The sequence below is a fragment of the Scylla paramamosain genome, chromosome 46 (assembly GCF_035594125.1).
Source record: "Scylla paramamosain isolate STU-SP2022 chromosome 46, ASM3559412v1, whole genome shotgun sequence".
In the NCBI taxonomy this organism is placed as follows: Eukaryota; Metazoa; Arthropoda; class Malacostraca; order Decapoda; family Portunidae; genus Scylla; species Scylla paramamosain.
The window spans coordinates 10008771-10023357 of NC_087196.1; the positions used below are offsets into that span (position 1 = coordinate 10008771).

At 39.8% G+C, this 14587-nt stretch overlaps 1 protein-coding gene across 1 annotated transcript in view; it reads right to left on the bottom strand.

Annotated features, from left to right (window-relative positions):
• Positions 1-14433: 14433 nt before the first annotated feature.
• The window catches only part of LOC135094782 (uncharacterized), a 62551-nt gene continuing 62397 nt past the window's right edge, over positions 14434-14587 (bottom strand). The window contains exon 3 of the mRNA XM_063995149.1: positions 14434-14587. This exon is cut by the window's right edge and continues 1482 nt beyond it. The gene's annotated coding sequence lies outside the window, so the exon portion shown is untranslated.

A 14587-nucleotide genomic window follows, 5' to 3' on the forward strand; every position in this document is an offset into this window, starting at 1 on the left:
CTCGTTAAACTGTTATCAGAATCATGAAAGCACCCTTGGAAACCTCAACATTCACTAGAGCCAGTTCAGTGGTCACGACAAGGCTTCGAAATGTTTCAGAATGCTGGTTTGTGTTTTGTTTCCATACATCAGTCTCGTTTTATCAGTTAGGCATTGTACCTGGGTTTTTATATGGATATGTATGCAAAGACCAATATTTCACGCATCCTAAATTGTCAACAGACCATGAATTACTAGAAATGTGAGAGAATATGAGAGAAATGTAATGAGTGTTGTGTTCATCGGTGTTAGGAAGCAGACTGATTAAGTTCTCAGTATATTTCCTGCGGCACCACGTTGAGAATTTCTTAAACACCTCATCTCAGCACATTTCTATCTACCTCTCTCTCTCTCTCTCTCTCTCTCTCTCTCTCTCTCTCTCTCTCTCTCTCTCTCTCTCTCTCTCTCTCTCTATTACTCACCTCTGACTTTCCTCGTCTCACCTCACTCGGTTTTACATCACACAAAAACTCTCTTCAAAGGTATTACCACCACCTCCTCTTCTTCCTCGCTCTTCCCCTTCCCTTACTCCTGGTCTTCCTCCTCTTCCTCGTTCTCTCTTTCCCTTCTCCTCCCCCTCCTCCTCTCCTCTTCCCTTGCCAACAGTTAAAGCTCCTTACTGCAATTTTTAAAACTCCGCTGCATTTTTTCAGGCATCCAAACGAAAAATATTGGCGTGTTTTTATTTGGTCTCCCCGTGGCCGCTCTCTCTCTCTCTCTGGCTGGCTGGCTGGCTGGCTGCCGTGTTTCTTGCTCGTATTATTAGCGTGTCTGCGGGATTAATTCATGATGGGGGTTATTTTTGGGGTGATTTTTTAATATAGCAGGCTAAATATGGACTAACCTCACCCCCCTGTCAGTTAGTGGTGTCAGTTTGAGCCCTCCACGTGCGAGGCAGCGAGGCAAACACGAGGAAAGCTTAGGTTGTATTATGAAACGCCTGGTTCTTTCACCACGACTATTTACAAAAGTTACAGAGAGGATTGGCTGGGTTCTCAAGTGTTTCTCGAGTTAATAATTAAAAAAATCTTGTTAATTTGTCACTAGATCCATAAAAAATATCCTCAAAAAATGGTGTAACTTTACGAGTATTTTCAAAGGCTGCAGAGATGATTAACGCGGTTCTTAAGAGTGTTTCTCATGTTAATAACTTAAAACCCTTGTTGATCTGCCACTTGGGATATAAAAACACTCTTAAAAATTCGTGTAACTTCCACTAAATCCTTCTGAAAGTAAGAAAGTTACGGCCAGAGGTGTTTCAGAATATGGCCCTTTGTCTGTATTCTGAAACACTTTGTTCTCTTATCGTGACAAGTTTGACGGGCCGCAGATATGATTGGTCTGGCTTTCATAGGCGTTTTTCTTCAATGATGATGCTAATTCTTTTTAAACTATCACCACTCATGAAAATACACCTGAAAACCACAATAATTTCCACTAGAGCCTGCCAAAATTGTACAGGATATAAGAGTCAAATGTTTGAGAATTCAGACTTTTAAACCTTTACTGTTACACGTTTCTTTAGATTGTATGAGTTGGAAAAACCGTGCACGTTAGAAAATCATAAATTGCTTCTCTTATACTCTCTCTCTCTCTCTCTCTCTCTCTCTCTCTCTCTCTCTCTCTCTCTCTCTGTCTTCGCTTATAGACTCGTATTCAGAAACGCTTTGGTCTCTCACCACAACTATTTCCAAAGGCCATAGAGACGATTAGACGGCTTTTCAAGTGTGATTCTACTGTTTATAATGTAGAAATCTCGTTAATATCACTAGAACCATAAAGAAAAACAGCCTTAGAAACCCGTATCACTATTGAAAAGAGTCGGGGAGTGGGCGGAAGTATTTCAGAATACGGTACATACTCACACGTCTCTCAAGATTGTAAAGTTTCAATGTATGGCAACTCCATAAGGGCGGTGGCTTGTTTTTCCTTTGTGATCCCTTGTGCTTCCTGTCTGACCTCTACGCGAGTGTTCTGGGTAGGCGAGGCAGCTTTATCACCTGTTTTCCTATACTGCCTGACTAATTATGCATTTTTCTTGATCCTGCTTTCGTTATCTTCCTCTTCCTTTCTTCTTTTTATTTACATTTTTTATGGTGCTTTGAAATCCGAGAGTTACGTTCTTTTCTTTTATTCTTTTATATTTACTTCGTTCAAACAATTATTATCAGAGTAACCTCCTCCTCCTCCTCGTCTTCTTCTTCTTCTTCTTCTTCTGTCTTTTCTCCTCCTTCGCCTTCATCTTTCGTGTCTTACTGTAGATTTGCTGGGATAGTTTTATCGTGGGCTCGTTAAGGGATAACAAGTCTGTTGCTGTTTGTTTTTTTCTTTGTTTCAACTGCTCCTCCTTTTGATCTTTCTCCTTGATTCTTTTCTTCCTTCCTTTCTTTTTTTCTTTCTTATTTCTTTCTTTCTCTTCCTTCTCTTCCTCCTCCTCCTCCTTCTCATTCTTCTTCTCCTCATCCTTTTTCTTCTTCTCTTCCTCCTTCTTTTTTCCTCCTCCTCCTCTTCCCTAGCGACGTGTGTTGATCTGTTCACCGTTATCCCCCCCCCCCCCACCAGTTTTCCCCTTCACTCCCTGACTTATTTGCCGTGTTATTGAGGCAGACTTAATTAACTCAAAGGCAATTTTTTATACCCGCATCAGGCCATTGTTGTGTGACGCTCACCCGCCCACACCTTGCTTGTCTGTACCGGTAAGAGAAATTGGTGGTGACTGACAGAGTGAATGGAGGTGATTGATACTTCGCTCTCGACTCCTGACTGACCCGCGTTGACAAGAGGTACTGTGCACGGTAGAAAAGATGTATAGTTTCACACTGTAGGGTTGGTAAGCGTGTTCGACTTCCGCCTGTTTCATGAAGCGTTACTATGTCAGCTCAAATTCTATTGCTTCATTTACGAGTGCCGCTCACTGATTCATGCAGACGCAGCTGTATCAAACACACGCAGGGATGCCAACATGAGTACATGCGTAAATTTGAGTATGGCAAATGTTAAATATTGGAGTTTGGATGAAAATGAAAGAAAATAGGAGTAAATGAGGTATTTGAATGAAAACAAATTGATTTTTCTTTTTTATGATTGACTGAAAATTATATAAAAGAAGGAATACATGCGAAAATTATAGTGTCGTAAATGATGAATGGTTATTGATATTTAAATGAAAAAAGGATGTTTATTATGATCGACACGAATTGAGACAAAAGAAGAAACATATGCGTGAATTTGAGTGTAGTGATTTTGATTGGTGGGTGCTTTAATTGAGAGAGAGAGAAAAAAAAAAGGTTTATAATGATTGATTCGTGTTGAGATAAAAGAAAAAAAAATTACAAGAGTGAAATAGTGTGTGGTAATGTTAAATAATTACAGGTGTTTGATAGAAAAAAAAAATGAGAGCAAGAAAATAGTGAAAGAAGAAAAGAACACAAAGGAAAAAAAAAAGAAAAAAGGTTTATTATGTGTTTTGGTAGTAACACTTAATCGGTCTCTATTTTTGTACCCTGCGTTTAGAATAAGTATACGAGAGTGCGTAAGAATAATGAGACAACCCTAAGTATGTATATAAAAATACTTAACGTAAAATAGTTTGTATGTATGAGAGTATGTAAGGCTGCTAATGTGAAAGAGTACGTGATAGTATGAAATATGATAGAAGTACGTAAGACTATGCAAGTTTGACTCAGTCCTACCACTCCTCACGCGTCTGCGGGTATGTAAGAGAAAGTGAAGAGGCTGTGATGTAACTCAAGTAGCGGCGGCGGCGGTGGTGGTGGTGGTGGTGTCTGACAAGGCGGAGCGTCCCAAGCAAGAAGTTATTTATAAACACTCCCGCGTCGTGTTCCTTGCCAGTGTGCGAGGAAGATATAATGACGAGTCTTCAAAGAGAGTGTTTAGAGAAGCTCGTTTCGCCATGGAGCCTCGCATCACCACTTCAAATTTGTACCTCAAGAGTGCACGAAAGAAAAGAAAGAAAGAAAAGACAGAAAAAAAAAGTGTAGATACTTCAAATTTGTACCTCAAGAATGCACTCAGGAAAATAAAGAAAACAGACAGAATATGTAGAAAGAAGAGAGAGAAAGAAAAGATAGAAAAGAGAGAAATACGAAAAAAATACTTCTTTTCAGTGTGTACATAAATATAAATCTAATTACTCAATGTTTTTAGTGTTTTTATTTTAATCTTGGTAAAAAAAAAGAAAAAATGGAATGAAAAAAATATACTTGTCAGCTTTTACACATCCACATAACTCTAACTACTTACTGTATTAAGTGATTTTGTTTTATTTATTTACTTTTTTTTTTTTACAATACAATGGCAAAAAAAAAAAAAAAATGTATTTGTGTGTGTGTGTGTGTGTGTGTGTGTGTGTGTGTGTGTGTGTGTGTGTGTGTGTTATCCATAATGTTTTGAATGGTTTCATCTCAGTTTCTGTGCCGTAAAATCGCAAGAAATTCGCGCGGGTGTGTTATTAATCCAGTCAATCTCTTTTTCCTCCTTCTTCTTTGTTTATGTTCACGGACTTTCATTTTCTGCCGTGACATTCTTTTATTCATCTTCATCACACTTTCTTACGCCTTACTCGTCAAGGGGGGTGACCGAGGCTATCGAAGAAACGAAAAAAGAAAAAAAGAAAATGAAACAGAAAAAAAAGGCAGTTCAACTTACCTTTCCTAATAAAAAAAGTTTGAAAAGTCTCCCCATTTACTTTCAGAATTGTCTCAATGGCTCCTTCATAATTTTGCTAACTGTTTTTAAGGAATTACTTCACCCTTTTTCTTTTTAAGGGAATATTTTTGGTACTTAGGCTCTTTTGGTAATCCCATTTACTTCGACTGTCTTCTGATGCTTTCTCTATCGTCTGCTTCGTATATTTTATCATTGGGTATTTCTGTCATTATTTTACTAACTATATGAGGGATTATTTCACCCTTGTTCATCTATTTAAGGATATATTTTTCGGTTCTTACTCTCTTTTCATATTCTCCTTTTCTTTCGACTGTCTTCTGGTGCTTTCCCTCTTGTCTATTTCATCACTAGATATTTCTGTCATTATTTTACTTAATTTTCCTTTTTTTTTATTGGTATATTTTCAATACTCGCTCTTTTGTTACTCAGTTGTATTAATTTCTCTTCTGTCTTTTACTCTCTTGTCTATTTCATCATTGTTTTAATTTTCTCAAGAGGAAAAGAAGCGGTGAAGGAGAGAGAGAGAGAGAGAGAGAGAGAGAGAGAGAGAGAGAGAGAGAGAGAGAGAGAGAGAGAGAGAGAGAGAGAGAGAGAGAGAGAGAGAGAGAGAGCATCCACACTATACAGCTTTTACGGGACAATTTCAAATACTTACTCTCTTTTCATACCCTCTCGTATTGAAGTTTCCTTTTATACTTACTCTCCGGTGTATTTCATCAGTGTTACCAATTTCTCAAGGGAGCGAGAAAATTTTACATCACAGTTTTTAGGGAAAATTTTTCTTTATACTCACTCTCTCTTGTTACTCTCTTGCATTTAATTCTTTTCTGACACCTTTCTTGTCTCCTCGATACTTACTCGTGTCTTTTTCAGCACCTTCTTTTTTTTTTCATTTACTTGGGAGGAAAGAGACGGGGAAGGAACGGAAAAATCTTACACCATGCATTTTCTATCATCTTAATTTCCTCCCGTTTTCTTATTACTCAATATAGCCACGAGTGATATCAAGGGGAATTTCTAGGGTATGGGGGCTTGAAAGGGAGGACTGAGGGACTTGGCGGCTCCAGCGAGGAATATAAAGTTAATGTAATAAGCTGAAGTGAAATAAAGTGAGAGAAAATGGAGTTTATTTATTTTTTTATGGGTGGGTTGGCTGCTGTTTGAAATAATTCTCTCACTCGATGGTTTGTTTGTTTGTTTGTTTGTTTGTTTGTGTGTGTGTGTGTGTGTGTGTGTGTGTGTGTGTGTGTGTGTGTGTGTGTGCGCCGCATCGTGACAGGGGAAAGGAAAAAATAAATGAAAAGACGAAAAAGAAAACGGAGACTGAATGAGAAAGTTTATAGAAAGAAAAAAAAAAAAAATCCACGGAAAACAATTATCCTGGAAAAAAAAAAAAAAAAAAACAGGAATCAAGTACGAAAAAAAAAAGAACAAAACATCATAAAAATTTATAACACGAAAACAAAATGAGACGAAATAAATACACCAATATTTTGTCATACACACACAAAAAAAAAGAGAAAAAAAAAAGTATTGAAAATGTGACTGTTACCGTTTTGCTTCAGAGAGAGAGAGAGAGAGAGAGAGAGAGAGAGAGAGAGAGAGAGAGAGAGAGAGAGAGAGAGAGAGAGAGAGAGAGAGAGAGAGAGAGAGCCAGGTGTTGTGATCTCAGGCACTCATCTGGCCGCCGTTCAGTTAATTAGGTAAGGAAGTAAACTTTAGTGATTCTTTGTGAGGGGAAAGAATACTGGTACCTTTTTAATCAAGCGAACTAAAGAAAAGAGTAAGTTTTTTCTTTTTTTCTTTCTTTTATATATGAAAGAGACTGAAGGCAATATTTATGTACGATTTGTTATGGAGCTAAGTTTTTTTTTGAGTATTTTTTTCATTTTCTCGTTTTCATTTTTTGTTTTTCAGTATGTCGATAGGAGAGAGAGAGAGAGAGAGAGAGAGAGAGAGAGAGAGAGAGAGAGAGAGAGAGAGAGAGAGAGAGAGAGAGAGAGAGACGTAAAAGAGAAAAAAAATAATTAAGGAAACAACTAAAACAAGGCACATATTTTTTACTGATGATTTTTATTCATTAATTAGCAACTTATGAGACAATGAGAGTTTAAAAGAAAATAGATCTTTGTATCATAATTATATAATATACAAGACTAACATTACGCATTAGCTGGTGTATAGAGAGCTATCGCTATGTATTATATATATATATATATTGTCAACCTTACCACAACATGTATCAGCAGGCTAGTCTGGAAACATAGTCCTTTATTTTGTAGTCTGGACACTTCAGGATCAACACGGGGACAGAATATCTTTAGAAAGTTACACGTAATCCCACATTCACTGGCTGCTGGGGACAATATCACACGGGGCAGGCGGTGATCGTATTTTTAAACGTTTCCCTTCCTCATTACGACAATTTTCCAAGGCCAACAGACTACAGAGATACTTAGTTCAGTTCCCAAGGTGCTTTCCCTCACTGATGTTGCGGAGTTCCTCTTAACCTAACCACTAGAATCGTGAAAAACACCCTTGAAAACGTTTTAACTTCCCACAGAGCCTGAAAGTTGTCGGGATGGGAGGCGGAATCGTTTAGAAATGCGAACGAGAGGGTGACGGGGTGACGGGGTGAAGGGGTGGGTGAAGGGGTGACTACAGGCTACCGTGCGGGGTTGGGAGGGGACCAGGAAGGGGAATGAGACGGGAAGGGAGTGAAATGCGACGAGATGAAGGGAATGACTAAGAAAAATGGAATGTTTATGAAGTTTTGGCGATTTTCTGTGAGTTTGTGGGTATTGGTTCACGTGTGTGTGTGTGTGTGTGTGTGTGTCAAGTGGCAAGGGAAATGAAAGGCTTGTTGTGTTGTAGTTTGTCACGCCGAGCCTTCCATCTCACGCCTCTTAAAAGATAAGTTTAAAAGCGTTGAATGTTAAAAATACGTAATTTGAGGTATATCTATTTCATTCCTTTAAGGTTATAATAATAAAAATCACCCGTAAGATAGTAAAGAAAATATAAAAATGAAATAAAAACTGGGACTTATGAAAAATGAATATGGAAAATTATCGTACACTTGCAGTTTTTTTTATAATTTCACTGTTATATATAATTAACGCATTCTAAGACATAAAAAATACATCACAAAAATATTCAAAATCATGTATACGATAAACAGGTATATCTCTCTCCGTTTTCTTTAAATATACACAAGGGATACACAACAGTTCGAATTATTATTTCAACATTGATGTATAAACGACCGGAGAACATTTTAAAAAGTGGTAATACCTAATTAATTAATACTAGTTTTTTTTTTTTTTCTTTTTTTTTTGAGTCAGGGAAATAATAATATACTTTCCTTTACGTCTTTTTGCAATAATCAGTATTTATCTTCCAATTTGAACAGCCAATGACGAAACACTGAACACTAAACACTGACTGAAGGACGAAAGGTTATGAGAAGACCAACAATCACCAAGACAGTTTTCTATTTGTAGTGATCAAGTTTCATTGTTTTTCGGTTATTCTGCGAGAGAGAGAGAGAGAGAGAGAGAGAGAGAGAGAGAGAGAGAGAGAGAGAGAGAGAGAGAGAGAGAGAGAAACAAAAGACAAAAGCGCTACGGACGAGTTTTCTTTTGTTTTCAGACTTTTCTTCGGTGCTAAATGTAATTAAGATCAAGATTAATCAAGTCTACCTTTACTTCCAGATAAAAAAAAAAAGAAAAAGAAAAGAAGGAAAGAATGGGAATCATGTTGCTCAAGAAACCAAGAAATATATTACAAGAAATAAAGAAAAATGACAAAGAAAGAAGACTAAAAGGAAAGAGGAAAACGAGGAAGAGATAAAGAGAAAAGAGAGTTTGTAAAAAGAGGAAACACAAAAATACGAGAGTAATTCAAAACACGAGTGATTCAAAACACAAACTTTGAAATAAATGCATTAAGGAACCTGAGAAATTTGAAGTTATTTATCGTTGAGTAAGAAAAAAAAAAAAAAGATTTGATGCTAAGCTGGAAAATGCTTTTGTGTTTTATTAAATCAGTTTTTGTTTTATAGAGAGATTGAAAGGGAATAAATTTCATACTGATAAAAAAAACTACACGAAAAAAATAAATAAATAAAATGTAATTAACAGGTATAGATTCCTTAGTAAAAAAGAAAAAGGAAAAGACATAAAAAAGTTGATTGCTAAATATATCAAATCATAAAACACACACACACACACACACACACACACACACACACACACACACGCACGCGAAAAGAGAAATAGATAGATAAGTAAAATTAAATGAAATGAACGTGAAAAAAAGGTTACACACTAGAGAGAGAGAGAGAGAGAGAGAGAGAGAGAGAGAGAGAGAGAGAGAGAGAGAGAGAGAGAGGAGAGAGAGAGAGAGAGAGAGAGAAACTAAATATGATACATTAATATCACTACTCAGAAAATTGTACACAAAAAAACATTGATATTAATAATTAAACAATATCATAATATATATTAATTAAACTACCGTAACCTTAAGGGGGAAAATAACGAAAGAAAAAACCAATAATGAATGTTCTTTAGGTCTCAATATATCGTAAGCTTATAAATAACAGAAGGGAAACACAAATGATAGTAATAATAATTCAGTAAAATAAATGGTCTTCAAATGGAATAAACGGTAAACACACACGGATATCGTAAATTAAGACGTGAAATAAATAAATGAAAAATACCCTAAACAACAACAACAACAACAACATCAACAACAACAACAACAAGAGAATCAGTCTTAAAAAAAAAATTGTGTAATAATAATAAAATAATGATAACAATAAACTAGACCACAAAAAAATTAAACACGGTTAAACACCAATTAGACAGAAAAAAGAGAGAGAAAAAAAAGAGAAAAGGTAAGAAAATTAATAAATGAATGAACCAAAATAAAAATATGAATGAAGAAGTAGAAAAAAAGATCGAAAGAGAATAGATAGATAGAAAAAAGATTGAGTAATAAAATATAATGAGCCAACAAAACGAAGGAGAAAAAGAAGAAATATAAATAAAAACAAAAGAGATGAAAAAAAAAATAAAAAAATGAAATACGATTAAAAAAACTAGAAAATAAAGAGATAGAAGAAAGAAAACAAGAAAGGAGCCGCCAAAACAGAGGCTCGATGGCTAGCAGTGCCCAGCCACCTGACCCTGAGTAACGAGTCTACACAAAGAGTCAACCTGAGTATTTTTCATCTTAATATTACTGGAATGTGTACGATAATTCCTTTGTCCTAGAGAGACTCACGTGTAGAGTTATGTTAGTGTTAAAAATGGTTTTTGAAATTAAGCTGAGAATGGGAAGAAAATGACTGTGGGTTATTAGTTGTGATTGAGAACCGATAATGATGATAATGATGATGATGATGATGGTGAAGATAATAATGATAACAACAATAATGATAATAATAGTAATAATAATAATAATAATAATAATAATAATAATAATAATAATAATAATAATAATAATCTGTCTATGTATCTATGTTCGAGTTAGGTAAAAAGAAAATGACTACAGTTTTTGTTAAGTGTGACTGAGATGCGATAATGATGATGGTGATGATAATAACAACAACAATAATAATAATAATAATAATAATAATAATAATAATAATAATAATAATAATAATAATAATAGGTAGATGTTTGTTATAAATGCTACTTTTAATGACGATGATGATGATTATAATGATGATGAAGATGAAAATGATAGTTATTGTGGTGGTGATGATGATGATGACAATAATAATAATAATAATAATAATAATAATAATAATAATAATAATAATAATAATAATAATAATAATAACAACAGCAACAACAATAATAATAATAAAACAGTCCAAAATTCAAAGTCAACAATGAATAAAGTAAACAATTATCGAACATTTTTTTAAAGAATAAATAAACACATAAATAAATGAATAAAAAAAAGTGAGGAACATTTTTATGATAAACTGTGAGTCAATCTGAAGAAAGGAGGAGGGGACAGGGAGGAATAAAGGAGAGGAGGAAGAGACGAAGAGAAAAGAGAGAGAGAGAGAGGGAAAAAAGAAGGAAGGAGGAAGGGATATGAAAAAATGAGGAAGCGAAAGGGAGAAAAGGTGGAAGATACAGGAGGAGGAGGAGGAGGAGGAGGAAGAGGAGGAGGAGGAGGAGGAGGAGGAGGAGGAAAAGAACCTCACCACCACTCTCAATCCTGAGGGTGGCCCACAGGGGGGGACGAGGGGGGCCGCCATAGCGTCTGGGGACCCACTGGGGGGGAACGTCAGGCTGGGGGGTGTCCTGTCCTCCGGGGGGCCTTGCAGCGTAAACAAACAGACGAACAAACAAACATTAACTCCAATACAACACACGATTAAGTTTATAATTATTTGTATGTTATTATTTTTCTTCTCTCTCTCTAGTCTATGGAATCTAAACCCTATATTGTGATTTTGAGTTGCTTGTTGTTGTTATTATTTGTTTTGTAGTTTTAATTTCTTTTTTTTATTGTTTCATTAGATAATACTGCATTTATTTCCATTTATTTTGTTACATTATTTATTTTTTGAATTTTTTTGCGTGTATTTCATCTGTTTTTTTTTGTTAATCTATTTTCTTTTATTTTTTAATCAGATGTTTTTATTTCAATGATTATGTATTTTTTATTTATCTTTATTATTTTTTTTGAGGGGTGATTCCTGTCCTTTTAAAGATGGCGGTGTGACACAGTATATAAACCCAAGCACTGTCCCAATTTCTTAGTGTTTACCTGTTCGTGTCAGGGAGAGGACGTCCACCTTTCATTAATTAACTCATATAGGTCAAAAATCTTAGTTACAGAAAAAAAAATGGACATATCTCTTGTGTTAATTTGCTAACTTGCTATGAAAATAAAGTTAAATTATCATCTTGCCAAAGGGAGGTGGTGGTGGTGGTTGTGGTGGTGGTGGTGGTGGTAGTGGTGGTGAAGGAGGAATAATAATCTAAGGATATTACTTCTGCACTTAACTTTACTTAATATATTGCACTGGTTCAACACGGAGAGATTATCATAAGGTTCACTTATTATTAATTACCAAGGTATTGCCAACAGGTCAAGGCGGTTCAGAGTGAGAAAGACAGAGAGAGCGAGAGAGGCACCAAAAAAAACAATAATAATAATAATAATGATAATAATAATAATAATAATAATAAAGAAAAATATCCCATACTGCATTTAATCTCCCTTGTTTTATTTTCTATGTCAAACGAAGGAAGAAAACGTCACCTTTCCCATTTTCTTTTCCCGTTTTCTCTCATAGGTGACGCGAAGTAGTAATGTTCCCCTTGAAAAACACACACACAGCTTTCTTTATCATGTCTTATCCGTTTTCTAAGTGAAAGGGGCCCCGAAACCGTCCACCGTGAAGTGTGGTGAATTGTGGTGAGATGTGGCACTGAAGGGGCGTCTGATGTGTGGCGGTGTGTGGTGGTGTGGTGCCGGGCCTGCGACAGAAGAGTATAATTTTAGTCAGTTTCCGCGCAGCCAGGGCACGAACGAAGTATGTTTCTATTCACTAAGGGACAGAAGCATACTCCGTTTTCTTTTCCTGCGATGTGGGGGTGTCTCGTATAAATAAAATTAACTGTCAGTAATCCTCGAGAGTGTATCGATGTCTGTCTGTCTGTCTGTGTGTGTGTGTGTGTATATGTGTGTGTGTGTGTGCGTGTGATGTGTGTTATGGAAATGGGAGATGAAGAATGAGAAATGATGGAAGGAAGCAGGGAAGGCAGGGAGCGTGAGAGGGGAAGGGAAGGGGAAGCAGGAGAGGAGAGTGGAAGGGAGGGAAACTTTTCCGGGGGTGGAGGGGAGAGGCGGAGGAAGGCGAGGCGTGGTGGAGGTATTGTGGAGAGGTTTCTGAGGTAGGAAAGGAGGAACAAGTCATCGAATCTTGGGTGCGGGTTGCCTGGTGGTGAGGGAGGGAAACCGCGGAGCCAACAGGGAAAGGAGAGTGAGGAGGAGGAGGAGGGAGGAGGAGGAGGAAGAGGAGGAGGAGGAGGAGGAGGAGGAGGAGGAGGAGGAGGAGGAGGAGGAGGAGGAGGAGGAGGAGGAGTAACAGAGTAACGCTGGCGGTCACGGCAGCGAGGGGCGGGGTGAGTGGGAAAGTGTGGGCGGCGTACCTGGTAGGGCAGGTGTGGGCGTGCTGATGAGGGTGGGTGGTGCGGGTGAGGGCGGTGCGGTGATGGGTGGGCGGGATGCGACACTCAGTACACGGGTGGACCGTACCGGATACACAGAAAGCGTATTACCCCAGTGAGCCGGGGCCGGCGCCTACAGCGGGCGGGGCCGGGGCGCGGGGCGGGGCAGGCGGCGCCGTCCCGCACACCGGGGACCGCAGGGCGCGGCGCGGGCGCGCCATGTGGGCGGGCGTGCGCCGCGCCCCGCTTCACTGCGCCGCTGCGGGCGCGGCGAGACAGGCTCTAGTATCACACAGGCATGGTGTTTAGGAGAACACTTTAGTATCATAATAGTAAAATAATCATCCGTCCCTTGTTTCCTAGCAAAGTGAAACAACGCTACGCACTCGGACACGGGCACCGGACCCAGCGGCCCGGCCTCCGTCCGCCTGCGTTACTGGTGGTGTGTGTGGTGGTGGTGGTGGTGGTGGTGGTGGCTGTTGGTGCGGGGGCGACGGTGGGGGGGTGAGGGGCAGGGGCAGACGTCCCCCCCCGCCCCCCCCACCCAGGGCCAGAACGCCCCCGCCCCCATTATTGCCGAGGGGCGCCACCGCCCACAACCGCCACACCCGCGCGGGCACTCACACGCGCGGGCCTGACGACTCCCTCCTCGGGGCGACGACCTGCCAGGCGGCGGCTCCTCGGCTCCTCGGCTCCTCGGCGCTGCGGGCTGCGGGCTGCCGGCCCGCTGCTGCGTCACGGCGCGGCGCGCAAGGCCGCTGCGTGACTCGTGGACTCGCCAAGCAAGGAAGCGAAGGGCCAGGCACCTGCGCCGGCCCCAGCCCTCGCCGGCCCGGGCCGACACGCGCACTCAAGCCCAAGGAAGGATTACAACTCAAACAAGGTCGAGGAATCAAACACACTGAAGCCTCAGCTCAGGCTTCGCTGGGACTCTCGCCGTGGCTGTGCTGGGTGGGAGGAGGCTCGTGTGCCCCCAGAGCATGTCCAGTCCAGTCCGCTGCTGCGGATGGAACTTGTGCAGAGTCGCCCTCCACCAGTGGGCGCGCCAACACGGGCAGCAGCTCCCTCTTGGGCGCCGCCGCTCCTCAAAGGCGCCGCACAAACATCACCTCCTGAGTGGTCGCCGCTGACTGTGACTTAGTTCTCATTGGCCTCGGGATGCTGTGGGGTGAGTCAGCACCCTCACGCGGGGCTCAGCAGCAGCAATAACAGCATGACAGCAGCAGCAGCAGCAGCGGCAGCAGCAGCAACACCAGCACCAGGCAGTAGCGGAGGCAGCAGCAGGAGGCTTCCGGCTCGAGTGCGAGAGATGAAAGAACAGCCTCAGAACTCTCCCGCAGCCGAGCGGTGTCCTCCTCGCTGCGCCCCGCGGCCCGCGCCACCTGGCGGCCCACACGCGCAACCTGGCACCCCCTGGCCGCCGCCCTGTGCACGCCGGGCCCGCGACCCTCGGCTTCACCTCCCCACCTGCTCTCTTGCTTCGAGTATTAATAAGCAATTTTTAGTGATATTATGCATTTTTATTTTCTTCAATATTGCACACTAAACTTTTCAATCTCAACATATTTTTTTTTTTTTTACATTTTAATCTCTACATACAAAGGCATTGAGGAAAGTTTTTTTATCTTTTTTTGTTTTAGTGTGGAACCTAA